The sequence below is a fragment of the Loxodonta africana genome, chromosome 12 (genome assembly GCF_030014295.1).
Source record: "Loxodonta africana isolate mLoxAfr1 chromosome 12, mLoxAfr1.hap2, whole genome shotgun sequence".
Taxonomy (NCBI): Eukaryota; Metazoa; Chordata; class Mammalia; order Proboscidea; family Elephantidae; genus Loxodonta; species Loxodonta africana.
Window position 1 is genome coordinate 75,217,624 of NC_087353.1, and position 18,711 is coordinate 75,236,334.

Genomic DNA, 18,711 nt, shown 5'->3' on the forward strand with positions numbered 1-18,711 from the left:
AAACCCTATGGAGCAGTTCTACTCTGTCCTCTAGGGTTGCTATGAGTCGGAATCAACTCTACAGCAATGGGTGGGCTTAATGGGTAAGGGGTTTCCATTTGGAAGGATGAAAAAGTTCTAGAACTAGATAGCAGTGATGGTTGTACAACATTAAGAATGTACTTAATGCCAATAAATTACACACTTTTAAAGGTTAAATTTGTCAATTTTATGTTATGTATAAGACCAAAAAACCAAACCTGTTGCCATCGAGTCTATCCCAACTCAGAGCAACCCTAGCGGACAGCATAGAACTGCCCCATAGAGTTTCTAAGGAGGTACCGGTGGATTTGAACTGCTGACCTTTTGGTTAGCATCCAAACACTTAACCACTGCACCATCAGGGCCCCACGTTATTTATATTTTCCCACAAAACTCATGGATAGATAGAGGTGTTTTTTAAATTGTGGGAAAATATACATAATTTTTAAATCACATCTACCATGGCCTCCACCAGACTGAGTCCAGTACAGCTAGATAGTTCCCGGCTACCACCACCAATTGCTCTGACAGGCATCACAATAGAGGGTCCCAGACACAGCTGGAGAAAAATGTGGACAAAATTCTAACTCACACACACAAAAAAAGACCAGACTTACTGGCCTGACAGAGACTGGAGAAACCCCAAGAGTATGGCCCCTGGACATCCTTCTAGTTCAGTAAAGAAGTCACTCCTGAGGTATACCCTTCAGCCAAAGATTAGACAGGCCCATAAAACAAAACGAGACTAAAGGGGCACACCAGCCCTGGGGCAAGGACTAGAAGGCAGAAGGGGACAGGAAAGCTGGTAATAGGGAACCCAAGTTGGGGTTGTTAACCAATGTCATAAAACTATATGTACTAACTACTTAATGAGAAACTAGGTTTTCTGTAAACCTTTATCTAAAGCACAATTAAAAAAAAAAACAAAAAACCCTCTATTTATCCACGGGAAAATTTAAGGCAAATGTATATAATTCTAAAATAACTCGAAGTCTCTCAAGCCAGGAACAGCAAGGAGGGTGGAGAATATGGGTCACGTGGGTCTGAGACGTTCTGGGGGTCTGTGCAGTACCCTGCTTGGGAAACGCCAGCCATCCTCTCTCGCTCTCAGGGAAAGTCCGGTTGAATCCAGTTGTTAAAAACTTCGGTGCACGGAGAAACACCAGAAATTAATGTAACAGAATATATTTACTGTGAGTAGATACAGTTCTAATCGGGCAGCGTCAACCTGAAGAAGGTATGGGGAAAGCGCTCCAAAGAGGGGACAGTGATAGCAGGTTATATATGGGCGGGTCTAAAAAAAAAAGCTAGACAGGGTATTCTCCCGAAGGTCATTGTAATTCTCAAAAAAATCCCACTGTCTAAGGCAAAAGGATCTCCGCCAAGCTGCTTACCAGGCTATTGTTTGACTTGAAGGTGATTTTAGGAAAACAGATCTTAGAAGGTTCAAGGTTCAAGACGACACCTAAGGGCAGATGGCCTGATGGGTCACTCCAACTCCACGGACCCAGAAATCTGGATTCCAGGAGAATTAAACCGGTTTCTCGATAGTCAGGGAAGCCTCACTGGGTGACAGCTGACCAAAGACCTGCAGGAGGCCAGACGTGAAGTATGAATGAGGGAATTAATCAGTGAGTGAGTGAGTGAATGAATCTGACTATACAAACCAGTCTGCTGTTTTGCTTCTGGGTGGGAGAGTAAAGGCAGTCTGGAAAACGCAGACTGGGGGTGTCTTAGTGCTCCCATAACAGAAATACCACGAGTAGGTGGCTTTAATACACAGAAATTAATTTTTTCACAGTTTAGGAGGCTAGAAGTTCAAATTCAGGGTGTCAGCTCTAGAGGAAGGCTTTCTTTCTCTGCCAGCTCTTGGGGGGAGGCCCTTGTCTTTTTTGAGCTTCTGCTCCTGGGCAATCTTCACGTGGCTTGGCATCTCTCTTCCCCTACCTCTGCTTGCTAGCTTGCATTTAATCTCTTTTAGATCTCAAAAGAGATTGGCCAAAGATACACCCTATGCTAACCCTGCCTCATTAACATAACAAAGATAACCCATTCCCAAATGGGATTATAACTACAGGCAGAGAGGTTAGGATTTACAACAGGCATTTTGGGGGGACACAATTCAGTCCTTAACAGGGAGGGCTGGGGAGGAGGACTAAGCAGCCACATCAGGGGAAAAGCTAGGAATGTCGTTGTTGCTTTTCAAATCCCTCTTGGCCAATTCAAAATGTGTCTTTCCTGGCTCCGGCCCTTAACCATTTCCGGAAACGGTTTTATTAACTGCTGGCCTGCAGCGGGCTGGGAGAGGGAAAGCCCTGAACTTGGAGTTGGAAGACCTGGGTCCTAGTGTCTGCCCTGCTGGATGATCTTGGGGGAAGTCACTTAACCTCTCTGAGACTCCTTGTCTTCATCTATAATGTGGGAGTGAGACACCCTGCCCCTTCTCAGAGCTGTGGAAAAGTGAGGTGAACAGTTGGTGGGCGAATGAGGTGGTGTAGCATGAGGGCTTTGTAAACAGGGAATCGTAGTATAAACAACAACCTGAGGTATTACTGCGAAGCTTGCTGTGAAAGCCCTTGCGGACAACTCACTAGCCAGTGGAGTCTTCTGGCCATTTCAAAGGGAGCTTGTTTATTAAACTCTAGCCCCTGTCCTTGTTGCTTCCTGTCAGGCCCCAGGGTAATCCGAGAGCTGGGAGGGTGTGGGCCTAGAGAGAAGAAAGGCTCTAAAAAGGAGGGGAAGGGAGACAGACTCCCCACCCTGCCACAGAGCCGGGATTCCTGCCTCACGGAAAATAATTGATTCCAGGAGCTGACGCTGACGGCCACCCTCCTGGCCAGGCCCTGTGCTGAACCCTCCCTGGGTATCAAGTCGCTGAATTCTCACAACATCTCCTGAAGTTGGGGCTACTATCTACCCATCTTTCAGATGAGGAAACTGAGGCTCAGAGGAGTTACGTTACTTGCCCAGAGTCATATGGCGATTAAGAGGCAGAATCAAGGTCAAATTTGACAACCACTCATTTAATTCTGATGTACAGCCCCTCAGAATTACACAAACGTGCTAAAGTGTGTGAAGTGCTGGGGCAGCCTGGCACTTCAACGACAGCAAAACACTTGTTGCCTTTGAGTTAATTCTGACTCATAGCAACCCTGTAGGACAGAGGAGAACTGCCCCACAGGGTTTCCAAAGAGCACCTGGTGGATTCTAACTGCTGACCTTTTGGGTTAGCAGCCCTAGCTCTTAACCACTATGCCACCAGGGTTACCAGTGACCCACTTAGTAGGAACTAAATACGTTTAAGGCCAGAGGTATGTAACATGTAGGGAGGGTAGACTAGGGAGGGGCTTGCCTCCTGACACAAGTCCCAGGGGGCGCCAGGCGAGGCACTGAATGACATTCTGAGGTGCCATAATTATGAAAAGCACCTGACTGAGGCAGCTGGACAAGAAGGGGGAAGGCGTCTCTGCTGAATGGTGGCTGCTATCAACATTTATTCATCTTGAAATTGGGGGAGGGCATGCAATTTAAAAGTTGCCCCTTGGCCCTCATTACCCTTGCTAAGCCCTTAAAAAAAAAAAAAAAGCCCTTGCAGGGGTGCAATTTTCCATAGATGCGCCTCTGTATCTAGCTTCTCATGTGGTGTTGGCAAAGAATATTGAACATAATGTGGTGCCAAAAGAACAAAGAAATCAGTGTTAGAAGAAATAAAACCAGAATGCTTCTTAGAAGGAGCTCTGGTGGTGCAGTGGTTAAGAACCCGGCTGCTAACCAAAAGGTTAGCAGTCTGAATCCACCAGCCGCTCTTTGGCAACCCTGTGGGGCAATTCTGCTCTGTTCTACAGAGTCACTATGAGTCAGAACGGACTTGATGGCAATGAGTTTGGTTTTTGGTTTTGGTTCCTTAAAAGCAAGGATGGCAAGACTTTGACTTGCTTACTTTAGACATGTCATCATCAGGAAGGACCAATCGCTAGAAAAGGACATAATGGTTGGTAAAGTAGTTGTTAGTTTGCTGGTGATTCAGACTCATGGTGACCCCATATGTACAGAGGAGAACTGCTTCACAGAGTTTCTTTTTTTTTTTTTATTGTGCTTTAGGTGAAACTTTACAGAGCAAATTAGTTTCTCATTCAACAATTTATACACAAATTGTTTCATGACATTGGTTGCAATCCTAGTGATGTGTCAACACTCTCCCCTTCCACACCCCAACTTCCCATTTCCATTTGTCCATTTTCCCTGTCCCTTCCTGCCTTCCCATCATTGCTTTTGGGCAGGTGTTGCCCTTTTGGTCTTGCGTACATGGTTGAACTAAGAAGCACAGTCCTCATGTGTATTAGTGTTTGTTTTATAGGCCTGGCTAATCTTTGGCTGAAGTGTGAACCTCGGGAGTGACTTCCATTCTGAGTTAAAAGTGTGTCCTCCATACAGTTTTCAAGGCTGTGGACTTTCAGAAGCAGATCGCCAGGCCTGTCTTCTGAGGTACTTCTGAGTGGGTTTAAACTGCCAACCATTCAGCTGGTAGTCGAGCCCTTAACCGATTGCACCACCCAGGGACTCCTGATAAGGTAGTGGGCCAATGAAAATGAAGGAAGCCCTCAATGAGATGGATTGATACCATAGCTGCAACAATGGGCTCAAACGTAATGACAATCATGAAGATGGTACAGGACTGGGCAACATCTCATTCTGTTATGCATAAGGTCACCATGAATCCGAGCCAACTTGACAGCAACTAACGACAATCTCATAAGACCTCTTGAATCCCAGCTCTGGCACTTACCAGCTGTGTGACCTTGGACACGTTATTTACCTTCTCAGAGGACAATCACTGCTGCCCTGCCCTCCTGTCAACTCCACTACTTCCCAAGAGTGAGTTGGGGTTTGTTGCTTAATCCGCTGTGAACCTCAATTCCTTAGCTGTAAAATGGGGATAATAACAGCCGTATCCTGAGATGGTTGTAAGAACTCAACATGATTACGTGTGTAACACACTCAGCCCATGGACTGGCACACAGTAAGTGGCCAATCCAGCAGTTATCATTATTTGTGTAACACCATTGCATTGACAGAGCCCTGGTGGAGCAGTGGATAAGAGCTACGGCAAGCTATGGCTGCTAACCAAAAGGTCAGGAGTTCAAATCAACCAGGCGCTCCTTGGAAACCCTATGGGGCAGTTCTACACTGTCCTTTAGGGTCTCTATGAGTCAGAATTGGCTTCATGGCAATGGGTTTGTTTGTTTTACTGCACCAACGTGCCATCCAGGGCAAGCAAGGGAGCAGAGACAGAAATACAGACTGGGAGAATAATGGTAAATCTACTCTGAGGGAAAATAGTGGCTTGTTATGGATTGAATTGTTTCTCCCAAAAAGATTTGTTGAAATGCTAACCCCTGGTAGCTGTGAAATGCCAACCCCTGGTAGCTGTGAACATGACCTTGTTTGAAAATAGGCTCTTTGGAGAATGAAGAACACCAAAAACACAAAGAAAATACTAGCCTAAGAGACAGAAAGGGCCACATAAACCAGAGACTCCATTAGCCCGAGACCAGAAGAGCTAGATGGTGCCTGGCTACCACCAATGACCACCTGACAGGGAACACAACAGAGAGTCCCTGACGGAGCAGGAGAAAAGTGGGGTGCAGAGCTTAAATTCTAGTAAAAATACCAAACTTAAGGGTCTGACTGAGAACTGGTGGGACCCCGGAAGACATGGTCACCAAGCTCTCTGTTAGCACAGAACTGAAATCATTCCCAAAGCCAACTCTTCAGACAAAGAATGGACTGGACTGTAAGACATAAAATAATACTCGTGAAGAGTGTGCTTCTTAGCTCAAGTAGATACCTGAGACTAAAAGGGCAGCTCCTGTCCGAAGGTGAGACGAGAAGGCAAAAAGGGACAGGAGCTGGTTGAATGGACACAGGAAATCCAGGGTGGAAAGGAAGAGTGTGCTGTCACATTATAGGGAGAGCAATTAGGGTCACATAACAATGTGTGCATAAATTTTTGTACGAGAAATTAACTTGAGCTGTAAACTTTCACTTAAAGCACAATAAAAAATTTTTTTTAAAGCTCAGAGAAGAAAATAGACTCTTTGAAGATGTTACCAGTTAAGATGAGGTCAGATTGGAATAAAAAAATTTTAAAAACTACTCTGCGTCTTAGGGAAGCAAACTGCCACAGCTTTCTCCCATGGAGCAGCCGGTGGGTTCGAACTGCCGACCTTTCAATTAGCAGCAAAGCACTTAACCACTGCACCACAAGAAAAAAAAAAGCTGTAGAGTCGATTCTGACTCATAGGACCCTATAGGACAGAGTAGAACTGTCCCCATAGGGTTTCCAAGGAGCTGCTGGTGGATTCTAACTGCTGACCTTTTGGTTAGGAGGAGAGCTCTTAACCACTGCACCCACCACCAGGGCTCCCAGGATTAAACCAATATCACCAATATGTGTAAATAAAATGCAATCCCCAGCAGCAAGCCACTGCCTGTCTTAGTTTCCTACTGCTGCTATAACAAAAAATTACCGTGAGTAAATCCAAAGACCAAAGCCTTTGCTGTGGAGTCAATTCTGACTCACAGTGACCCTGTAGGACAGAGAACTGCCCCATAGGGTTTCCAAGCCTGTAATCTTTATTGAAGCAGACTGCCACATCTTTCTCCAGAGGATCAGCTGGTGGGTTCAAACAACCACCCTTTAGGTTAGCAGCCAATTGCAAACTGCTTACACCACCCAGCAACCTTTAGTTTAAAGAAGTGCATTTGAAATTGGAACAATACCCATTACTTGAATTTTAAAGAAAAATAAAAGGCACCGAGATGCTAGAGATTAATTTCAAAGTGGAACTGGTTCCTATGGAGCATTGAAGGGGAAAAGCCATAAATTCTCCCCAGAGCTGGTCAGTCAGTCAGTTTCCAGGAGGGGAAGGGTCAGCTCTAGGTCCTCCGGGCTCCCTGACTCCCAGGCGGGTCATTGGCTTTCTCAAGTCCCAACTCTCTAAGGAACAGAGCGCCGCCACATTTTCCCAGGCTGGGAGGGACTTCCTGTTTATCTTTCCAGGTCGAGTGTCCCCATACACAAGATGTGAATTGCTGCAGAGGTCAAGATGACGGGAGCTATTTCTGTAAGCCAGTGAGACGTTAAACATACAGGGCTGAAGGAAATTTACATTTAAGTTTAATTTCGTTCATGTTCCCACTGTCTGGGGTCTGCTGAAAGAATAACTGTGCGTGAGAGAGAAGGTATGTATACGTTTATATCCAAATACGACGCCCTCTCAAAAAATTACAAGGGCTTTTTAATTTTGACGCTGGTGTAAAAGCAAAAGGAGTCCCTGAGTGGTGCAAAGGGTTAACACACTCAGCTGCTAACTGAAAGTTTGGAAGTTTGAGTCTACCCAGGAGCACCTCGGAAGAAAGGCCTGGCAATCTACTTCTGAAAAATAGGCCATTAAAAAGCCTATAGAGCACAGTTTTACTTTGACACACATAGGGTCAACCACAACTGGTTTGGTAATGGCAAAAGCAATATAAAGTTAATCAACGGAAACCAATAAAATGACAGTCCAGGTAACGGAAAAAGATGCAGGCATTAAAGAATGAGAACACACCACTCTGGAAAACAGTTTGGCAGTATCTGCTAAAGCTGTACCTTGCCCAGGCTTTCTCACAATTACCACTATTATTATTTGAGGCTGGATAATTCTCTGTTGTGGGGCGGCAGGGGGAGGGGGGTGCTGTCCTGTGCATTGTAAGATGTTTAGCAGCATCCCTGGCCTCCACCTACTAGATGCTGGTAGCACCCCTCACGCCCGTGTGACAACCAGAAATGTCTCCAGACATGGCTAAATGTTGCTGGGGGCAAAATGGCCCTCAACTGAGAACCACTGATCAGCCAGTGACCCAGCTATTTAACTCCCAGACAAACACCCAATAGTAGAGTATATTTATGTACTTTGAGAAAAAGGCACTTCAAGAATGTTCACGGCAGCACTGTTAGAGCCCCAAACTGGAAAAGACCAAAAGTCCAGCAGGCAAGTGAATAAACAGTGTCACAGTCACACAATGGCATATGGTACAGCAGTGAGACCAAACAATTACTACATGAACCTACATGGAGGAATCTCACAAACATGTTGAGCAAAAGAAGCCAGACACACAAGCAACAGCACATATTTTGTATAAACCAAAAACCAAACCCACTGCCGTCGAGTGGATTCCAACTCATAGCTACCCTATAGGACAGAGTAGAACTGCCCCACAGAGCTTCCAAGGAGCGCCTGGCCGATTTGAACTGCCGACCTTTTGGTTAGCAGCCGTAGCACTTAACCACTACGCCACCAGGGTTTCCACATTTTGTGTAAGTCCTTTTATTTCAAGTTCAGAAGCAGGCCTTCCAATATCTATGATGTCAGAAGTCAGGATAGTGATTACCCTTTGGTGGGGCGGGGGGCTGGAGGGGTGGGCTAAGTAGTGATTGTTGTTGTCATTGTTTTGTGCTGTAGAGTCAGTTCTGACTCAAAGCCACCCTATAGGACAGGGTAGGACTGCCGCCTAGGGCTTCCTAAAAATTTTTTTTTTTTCTTCCTAGGCTGTAATATTTCTGGGAGAAGATCAACAGGTCTTTTCTCCTGAGGAGGTACTATGAGTTTGAACTACTGACCTTTTTGCAGCCAAGCACGTAACCACTGCGCCACCAGGTTTCTTCAAGGTGTGATTACTCAAGCGGTTTTCACCTGAAAAAAACTGTGTGCTTTTCTATACTTATAGTTCAATAAAATGATTTTAATAAATGAAGCGTAGCTAGATGGGTTGATAAGGAAAGATCTCCAATAAATGTGCTTAGTGAAAAAAAAAAAAGCAAGTTGAAGAATGCGCACATTGTGATTCCGATTGTGTTTGTAAAGTGTATGCAGATTTAATGGGACATGCGCAAGCGAGCGCACTCATACACTGGGAAAATAAATGATTAACCACTGCAGGGTACCCCTGACACTCCCTGATGAAGTGGGCGGTGCCCATACCCTACAACTCAGCACTTACGGACTGTACTCTAGAGAAACTTGCCCACCGCCCAAGGATATGTGTACAGGAGTGCTCTGCAGTGTTGCTGGATTGAACCTTAGTGGGGTTAAGTAACTTGGAGCTCACACAGCTTGACAGCTTGGGAACTGAAAAACAAGGAGCTGAGCCCAGGTAAGCTTAAACCCAGAGCTTGAACTCTTAAGCGCTGTACTATATGATTACTACCTCTGGTCCCCGTGGTGCTAATGTGCTGGGAAGGGTGGCACAGTTGGTTAAAAAAAAAAAAAAAGGTCTCACTGTCAGCCCGTTGAGCAAATGTTGCATCTGAAGATGGGTCTACCAGCTCCTCCCTTTACCAATGAAAAGCTGATAGGCGGTTAGGAGCATAAGGCAGCTTCCCTAGTCCATTCAGTCAGCTCAGCCATCCCAGGCATGGGTCTCCCTCAACTCTCATGGCATGGCGGAGCCCTGCCTCCACCCCGCCAGACGCTTCCCTCCACCGTTTCTTAGTCTTGTCAACCCCTTGGATTCCTCCTCCCCAAGCTCTCACTTCCTCGGGTGGGTGATCCCTTCTCTCAGTTCATGAGCATCCTCTACTCTGGAAAGGAGGGGGGAGCTTTGGATCCTCAGGGTGGAGATGGGGGAGTGGATGGAAGCCCACACAGTGGTCTAGTCTCCAGGGAGAGCATCCAAAACACAGACTGCTCATACCAATTTAGTTTGGGCTCCTGGGAAGCAGACCCTGAGATTTGAATGCAAATTCCAAGTGATTTCTCCAGGAGGTAATCCTAGGAAACATTGGGAGGGGATGAAAAAGTGAGAAGCAGAGAAGGGAAGACAGTAAAAAATGGGTGTCCTACCAACCATGTTACTACTGTGGAAAACGGAGGGCAAGCCCTGGGGGAACTCTGGGAGCCCTGTAGACCAGGCGTCTCAGCACTATCCTACCCAAAAGGGGAGGGAGCTGGAGTATTAAGCCACCAGTTCCCTTGAGTCAGCCCTTGGTTGAGGGCTGCTCCTCAGGGCTCTCGTTCCCAGGGCTCTCACTCCCCAGCGTTCCTTGTGTGTCCTTCATGTGGATGGAGTGTCCTGCCACAATGGAGCAGAGCCCTTGACCCCAGGCTGCAGGTATTCACAGGAGGCAGCCTTCAGAGTGAGGGGTTACACATGGCAACTAGTTTTTTTTTTATGTACTGAAGTAGGATATACTGAAGTAGGATGGGTCCTAATCCAGTCTGAGTGGTGTCTTCATAAAATAGAAGAGACAGGGGAAGAACAGAGAAGAATGATGTGGCAGTTGGCCTCAGTAAAGATTAAACCAAAAACCAAACCCACTGCCGTGGAGCCGATTCCATAAATCTTTATGAAGGAAGCTGATACATCCTTTTCCACCTTGCGGGGCGGCTGGTGGGTTTGAAATGCCAACCTCTTGGTTAACAGCTGAGTGCTTTAACCACTGTGCCACTAGAGCTTCTTTTCTGTAAAGATTACAGCCTTGGAAACCCTATAGGGGCAGTTCTACTCTGTCCCATAGGGTCACTGTGAGTCAGAATCAACTCGATGGCAATGGAAGGGGGTGGGTACCAGCCCTGTGAAAGTGGAGGGCAGAGGGAAAAATCCCATCTTCCCATGTACTGTGAGCTGGCCTAGCATCTACCCCCACCCACTGGGCCTGGTAGCCCCAGGCCCCAGGCCCCAGGCCCAACCCAGCCAGGACTGACTAATAGCCCAGGACTGCCAGACCTGCAGGGCCTTAAGCCAAGGGCGGCTTTTGCCTTCGGGAAGGGAGAAGCTGTGGGTTGATTGAAGTGATCAAAGGCAGCTTCAACCTTAGTAGATGAAATAAGCTGAAAACTCTTTTAAAGAGACTAAACATTGGCCACTCTGTCCCTGGGCTGAAAAGAAGAATGCCCCCCCCCCCCCCCCACACAGGCATGATCACACGCAGAAACTCCTGCTGGCTAGGAGCTGTCCCCCTGCTTTCTCTTTGAATTTGGATCATCCATCAAAAAAGTTACATTCCTTCCTGATGATGATGGTGATAACAATGATAACTGTGGCTGTCATTGCTGAGACTGGTATCACTTGGCTAGGAAATTCACTTCTGCTATCTCATCTCATCTTCCCCAAAAAGCCTAAGGAGGAAGGTCTGTGCCAATGAGCAAACCCAGGCTCAGAGAAGGTGGTTCACAAGCTCGAATACCTACAGCGGCAGGCAAGTAAATAAATGGATGATGTGGGTGGCTATATCATCGGGATTAATGAGAACGTCCTTGAATTAGGAGTCCCTGAGCAGCACGAGAAAGGACCCCTGGTGGTGCAGTGGTTAAAGCGCTTGGCTGCAAACCAAAAAGGTCAGTGGTTCTAATCTACCAGCTTCCCTGCGGGAGAAAGAAGTGGCAGTCTGCTTTCACAAGGATTTACAGCCTTGGAAACCCTGTGGGGCAGTTCCACTCTGTCCTATAGCATTGCTATGAATGGGAATCGACTCGATGGCAGTGGGTTTGAGTGATGCAAACTGTTAACTTGCTAGGCTACTAACAAACAGGTTAGAGGTTCAAGTCTACCCGGAGGCAGCTCAGAAGAAGGCCTGGTGACCTACTTCCAAATATTCAGCTGCCATTGAAAACCCTATGGAGCACAGTTCCACAATGACACACATGGATTGCCATGAGTCAGAATTCACTTGATGGAGCCTAGTTGGTTTTCTTCATACTGAAGTAGGATAAGTCCTAATCCAGGTGCATGGTGTCCTTATAAAAGAGGAGAAGAGACGCAGGGGAAAGCCAGAGAAAGGTGGCCATGCGATGACAGAAGCAGAGATGAAGGTATGCTGTGGCTGTGAGCCAAGAGGCTACCAAGAGCTGGGACAGCTCAAGAAAGTCTCTCCCAACCACTCTGACAGGGATCACAATAGAGGGCCCTGGACAGAGCGGGAGAAAAATACAGGACAAAATTCAGATTCCTAAAAAAAGACCAGACTTACTGGTCTGAAAGAGCTACGGGGACCCCCAAGACTATGGCGCCTGGACACCCTGCTAACTCAGAACTGAAGCTACTCCCAAAGTCTACCTTTTAGCCAAATATTAGACAGGCCTAGAAAACAAACAATAACACACGTGAGGAACGTGCTTCTCAGTTCAATCAAGCATATGAGACCAAATGGGCAACAGCTGCCCAAAAGCAAAGGCAAGAAGGAAGGAACGGACAGAAAACTGGACAAATGGACACGGGGAACATGGGGTGGAAAGGGGGAGAGTGCTGACACATTGCAGGGATTGCAACCAGTGTCACAAAACAATTTGTGTATAAATTTTTGAATGAGAAACTAATTTGCGCTATAAACTTTCACCTAAGCACAATAAAATTAAAGAGCAGCAAAAATCATTTGGTGTTACCTGAAATTCAAATTAAAAAAAGAAAGAAAAATCTCCCCCTAGAGACTTTCGGAGAGAACATGGCCCCCCCTCCAACATCCTGAATTGGGACTCCTAGCCTCCAGAACTGAGACAATAAATTTGTGTTTTTATACCCACCCAGTTTGTGGTGCTTTTTTACAGTCACTCTAGAAAACAAATGCAGGTGTAATGGACCTAAGGTCTAAGATGGCCACAAGGATTTTGTAAGTCCTTCTGAGTGCTGTATGGTGTGTAGTCAGTACTCAGTCAGTATCATTACTGTTTGCCGCTCTGGATATCCTTCCCAGAGGCCTCAATCATAGGCAGGTCCCAGCTCAGGCCAAGTCCATTCCAACAAGGCTGATGTCAGGATTCTAAATTGGAAGTCTACTTCCTGCCATTGTCACCAACATCACAGTCTCAAAGCAGGGAGATGATGTCATGGGAGCCAATCGTTTTACCCTGGAGGGATGGGCAAGGGCGGTATGGGGAGAGGACTTCAAAGCTCAGCCCTTCTCACCCAATCCTGGAAGCTCACAGGGAAGCTTTGACCTGAAGTTCTGTCGTGTTGTTAGTTGTCTTCGAGTCGGTTCAGACTCATGGTGACCCCACATGTGCTGTGACCTTTTGGAAGCAGAGCACGAGGCCTGTCTTTCAAAGCACACCTGGGTGGGCTCAAAATGTCAACCTTTTGGCTAGCAGATGAGTACTTATCCATTTGTGCCACCCAGGGACTCCTGTTGGAATTCTAGGGGTATCCAAAGTAAAGCGCCCACCCCTGCTTCTCGTCCCACCCAACAATTCCAGGAAGCAGAGCCTATTCTGATCCCACCTGTCTTAGTTCTCTAGTGCTGCTATACAGAAATACCACAGTGGATAGCTTCAACAAACAGAAGTTCACTCTTTCACAGTCTGCGAGGCTAGAAGCCCAAATTCAGGGCGTCAGCTCCAGGGGAAGGCTTTCTCTCTCTGTTGGCTCTGGGGGAAGGTCCTTGCCATCAGTCTTCCCCTGGTCTAGGATCTTCTCAGCACAGAGACCCCAGGTCCAAAGGACATGCTCTGTTCCTGGCACTACTTTCTTGGTGGTATGAGGTCCCTGGGCCTCTCTGCTCACTTCTCTCTTTTATATCTTAAAAGAAATCATCTCAAGGTACAACCTAATCTTGTAGATTGAGTCCTGCCTCATTAACATAACTGTTTCTAATCCTGCCCATTAACATCATAGAAGTAGGATTTACAACACATAGGAAAATCACATCAGAGGACAAAATGGCGGACAATCACATAATACTGGGAATCATGGCCTAGCCAAACTGATCCACATTTTAGGGGGACACAATTCAATCCATAACACCACCTGAACCTCTCACCTGGGGGTAGGAGACGCTGGATCCAGTGAGTCAGAGCCAAGCGTGACCTTAGCTGTTACCTTATCCAAACAACACTGGACTACCCCCCATTTTTACGAACCAGGAAGCTGAGGCCCAACGCTTCAGTGGCTGCTGACCCCAGGCCAGAGAGCAGGTAGGGCTAGATCTAGAAGCCACTTAGCTTCTTATTAAGCCTGGCGGACTAAAAGTCTGGGGTGTCATTCACACCTGTGCATGGGAGTGTAAGCCGGAATCATCTCTTTGGAGTAATTTTTCATTAATGGTAAAAACTATAAATGCATATATCCTTTGCCTCAGCAATTATATTTCTAGGAATTTGTCCAATAAATACGCTCGTATAGTTGCACATGGATATGGGCAAGGCCATTAATAGTAACATTCTTTGTAGTAACAAAAGACTACAAACAACCATAGTTAAATAAATGACCAAACATCCATAAAATGGAATATGACTCAGGTGTGAAAAGAATGCAGCAACTCTAGGTTGCGATATTAAATGAGCTCCATGACACACTGTCAGGGAGGAAAACAAAGTGTGAAGAAGTGCAAATAGTACCATGTTTCTTTATTTATGGAAACCCTGGTGGCGCAGTGGTTAAGTGCTACAGCTGCAAACCAAAAGGTCCACAGTTCGAAACCAGGCACACGTTGGAAAATCTATGGGGCAGTTAACAGGAAAAAAAGAATGATAAGTTCTTATAAGTCTTATAAAATTTTATAATTCTTACAAATTGTAATATCTGTGCGTGTAAGCACAGAATCTTTGAAAGATGTGCACACAGCGGTCAACACAATTGCCCCAGTGCCTGTGGGGAGGTGAGTGGGGTATGAGTGGGAGAGAGACTTATTTTTCATTCTATACTCTTATGTACTAAATGATTTTTATTTTATTTTTTTACCATATACATGTGTTAGCTACGCTTAGGCCAGATTACCCAATAAGCAAGGTACACATGGGCCCCATTGTGCCTCCTCACCCATCTGCAGTGTGAGATTTCACCCATCACCTTTATGCCAAAGATGTGGTGACACCCATGTGAAATTGCTCACCACAGATTAGCAAGTAAATACAATTAAACCCATGCTTACCTTGCTCAGTGCAAGCCAGAGCATACCATGTTTACTAGTTAATCTGACCTCGTATACTGTCCCCAAAATAAGGACAAAAACGAGATCCAGAGAATCAACTGTTGTCTTGAGCAGGTCTCTGGACAATGGCCAATTTTCAGGGAGAAGGGCATGGAAGTGGGACCGCCAGGCCTCCTTCTGAAATAGAGTAGGAGGAGAGGGCAAAGGGGAGCAGGCAAAACATGAAAATGGGCCATTAAATAGAAACACACTCACTCATAGCCTGCGTGTACTTGCATTCATGTGAATTAATGTATGTTACTGTGTGGAGGTGTTTGTGTGTAAGGTGTTTATGCGGGAGTATTTGTGGGGGGTGTTTGAGTGTGTGTGTGTTTGTGTAGGGATGTTTGTGGGGAGGTTGTGTGTGTGTATATATGGGTGTTTGTGGGTGGCAGTATTATGAACAAAATTGTGTTACCCCAAAATATGTCTTGGAACCCTAACACCTATACCTGTGGATGTAATCTCATTTGGGAATAGGGTTTTCTTTCTTATGTTAATGAGGCCATATCAGTGTAGGGTGTGTCTTAAACCTAACAATGTCTGAAATATAAAAAAGTGCAGATTAGACACAGGGATAAGGAAGCACAAACCAAGAAAAGACAGATGCCACATGGAGATTGCCAAGGAACTGAGGAATGACGGAGCTACAGAAGCTGAGACAATTATTTTCTCCCAGAGCAGAGAGATGGACTTCCCCTTGAGCTCATGCCCTGAATTCAGACTTCTAGCCTCCTAACTGTGAGAAAATAAATTTCCGTCCTTAAAGCTCCCACCCACCTGTGGTATTTCTGTTACAGCCAAAAAAAAAAAAAAAAAAATGAAACCCGTTGCTGTCAAGTTAATTCTGGCTCACAGTGACCCCACAGGACAGAATAGAGCTGCCCCATAGGGTTTCCAAGGAGCGCCTGGTGGATTCGAACTGCTGACCTTTTGATTAGTCTCTGTTGCACTTAACCACTACGCCACCACCATTTCCTCTGTTATAGCAATACTAAGAAATTAAGTAAGACAGGGGGCAGTGTTTGTGTGTGGTATGTTTGTGGGGGGTGTGTGGAGGGGTGTGTGTGTGTGGGTGCCTATACATACACAGCTTAGGCAAGATGATCAGCAAAGCCTAGGTGCTTTTCACCGGGTGGAAATGTTTCCAGAGATCTTTAATACTTTTTCATACATTTCTGCATTGTTTGAACTTTTTTGTGCAAAAGCACTTTAAAACTAAGGCACTTGGTACGACTCAGGTGGCTGACACAAGTCTGAATCAAATTCCCTTTTGCCCTAGATTCCTGCTTCTGCTTTCAGAACACGTGCACCCCACCCCTTTTTTGGGTGAACAACTATTTGGTTATGCTTGCTTAGGTTTATGATAAAAAGTTTCCAGGAAGAACATGACAAAAATGTTCTGTTCTCAGAAGAAAATTTTTGTGTAAAATTTATCAGAAGAACGCTTATACAGCTTGCCCCGAGAAAGTCTGCGAAGGAAAATAGATTAACTGACATTACTTCTGACTATATGTAAACGCCTGCCTCATGTATAAAAACCCCTCTCCCCTTTCAGACTTCAGAGCATTCTGGAAATTCTTCCAAGATGCTGCCGGATTCAAATTTATTTATTTAAATTCAAATTTATCCCACCGATAAAACTCTTTACTTTTGCTTTCAATAGACTCAGTGACTTTACTCTCTGACAACTATGAGTATATATCACTTCTATGATTACAAACAAACAAGAAAGCTATTTTTCATCTTGAAAACCCAAACTGGGGCCAGCTCATGCCCTTCTAGATTCCCAGGGTCTGTTTCTGACCTCACTGGGCCACATGCAGCTTGGCCTGACTCTGTCAGAAATAAAACAAGCAGAACCAGGGCCTCTCCATCGGCTTTATCAACTGTGGGCTGCTCTGACTCCCATGACCGCTGGAGAGCACCCCCTTTCATGCAACACCCACAACTTTCTCCTCATACCCCATTCCAAGTGGGCCCTCTTTGCTTGCACACAAGGGAAACATTTAGGCCCAGTGTCTCCTCTGTGGTGGTAGGAGATCCCGCTCCTCTCTGCTCACTTCCTTCTTTTATATCTCAAAAGAGATTGACTCATAATACAGTCTAATCCCATAGATTGCATTTTGCCTCATTAACATAACTGCCTCTAATCCTGCCTCATTGACATCATAGAGGTTAGGATTTGCAACACATAGGATGATTACATCAGGTTACAAAATGGAGGACAACCACACAATACTGGAAATCATGGCCTAGCCAAGTTGACACACATTTTGGGGGACGCAATTCAAACCATAACAGGTGGGTTCTCTCCATACCTGGAGTCTTGATTTTCAGTGGTTCAGTGGTAGAATCCTTGCCTTCTGTGCGACAGACACAGGTTCGTTTCCTGGCCAATGCACCTCATACCAGTCGCCACCTGCCTGTCAGTGGAGGCTTGATGCTTAACAGGTTTCAGCGAAGATTCCAGGCTAAGAGGGATTAGTAAGAAAGATCTGGCAATCTACTTCCGAAAATCACCCAATTAAAACCCTGTGGATCACAATGGTCTGACCCACATCTGATCGTGGGGATGGTGTGGGACTGGGCAGCATTTTGTTTCATAGTGCATGGGGCAGCTCAATGGCAGCTAATATAAACAACAAATTGGAAATAATAACACTAGCCCATTCTGGGCCCAGAGAAGCCACAGACTGTCAAGTGCTTGGCACAGTGCCAAGCTCATAAGAGCACTCAATAAATGGTACCTTTGTTGCTATTAATGAGCATTCATTATGTTCTATGCCAAACACCCTGCGAGCTTTATTTTTTTATATTTTTACAACCACCCCAGAGGCATTCGGGCCTGGGCAGCAGTAGTTTTTAGAGCTCCCAGGTGATTCTCGTGAGCAACAGGGCCTGAAATCTACTGCAGTAGACAATCACCAGATGGAGAAGGAAGGTTGGTGTGTCTACTGTACACCCCGAGTGTCTGCTCTACATCTCAAGTGTCTCCTCTACACCTCGCATGTCTCCTCTGTATCTCAAGTGTCTTTATACCTGGTGTGTTTCCTCTACACCTTGAGTGTCTCCTCTATACCTCGGATGTCTCCTCTACACCATCAGTGTCTCCTCTACACCCCAGGTATCTCCTCTATATCTAGTATGTCTCCTCTACACCTCAGGTGTCTTATCTATATCTCGTATGTCTCCTCTATACCCCAGGTGTCTCCTCTACACCCCAGGTGTCTCCTCTACACCCCAGGTGTCTCCTCTACACCCCAGATGTCTCCTCTACACCTCTTGTGTTTCAGATATCTCTGGTGTCTGGTTGGTCAGGTTTGGAGAGCCTGTTTGCTCTACTTGCTTTCTACAACCACTAAGAAAAATTAATGCTGAGTAGGTGCTTCCAACTCATAGCAAGCAGCACTGAGCTCCTACTGCCTGGCCCAGGTTGCTGGTCCTGGATGCTGGGAGGGTGGGTTGAGCTACCAGCTTAACAACTATTTTACTGTGTTACTATGGATGACGTGCTTAACTTTTCTGTGCCCCAGGGATTGGCTCCAGCCAAAAAAACAAAAACAAAAACAGTTGTCTTCAAGTCAATTCCTACTCATGGTGACCTCACGTGTACAGAATGGAACTGCTCCATAGGATTTTCAGGAGCCCTGGTGGCACAGTGGTTAAGAGCTTGGCTGCTAACCAAAAGGTTGGCAGTTCAAATCTACCAGTGGCTCCTTGGAAACCCTATGGGGTGGTTCTAC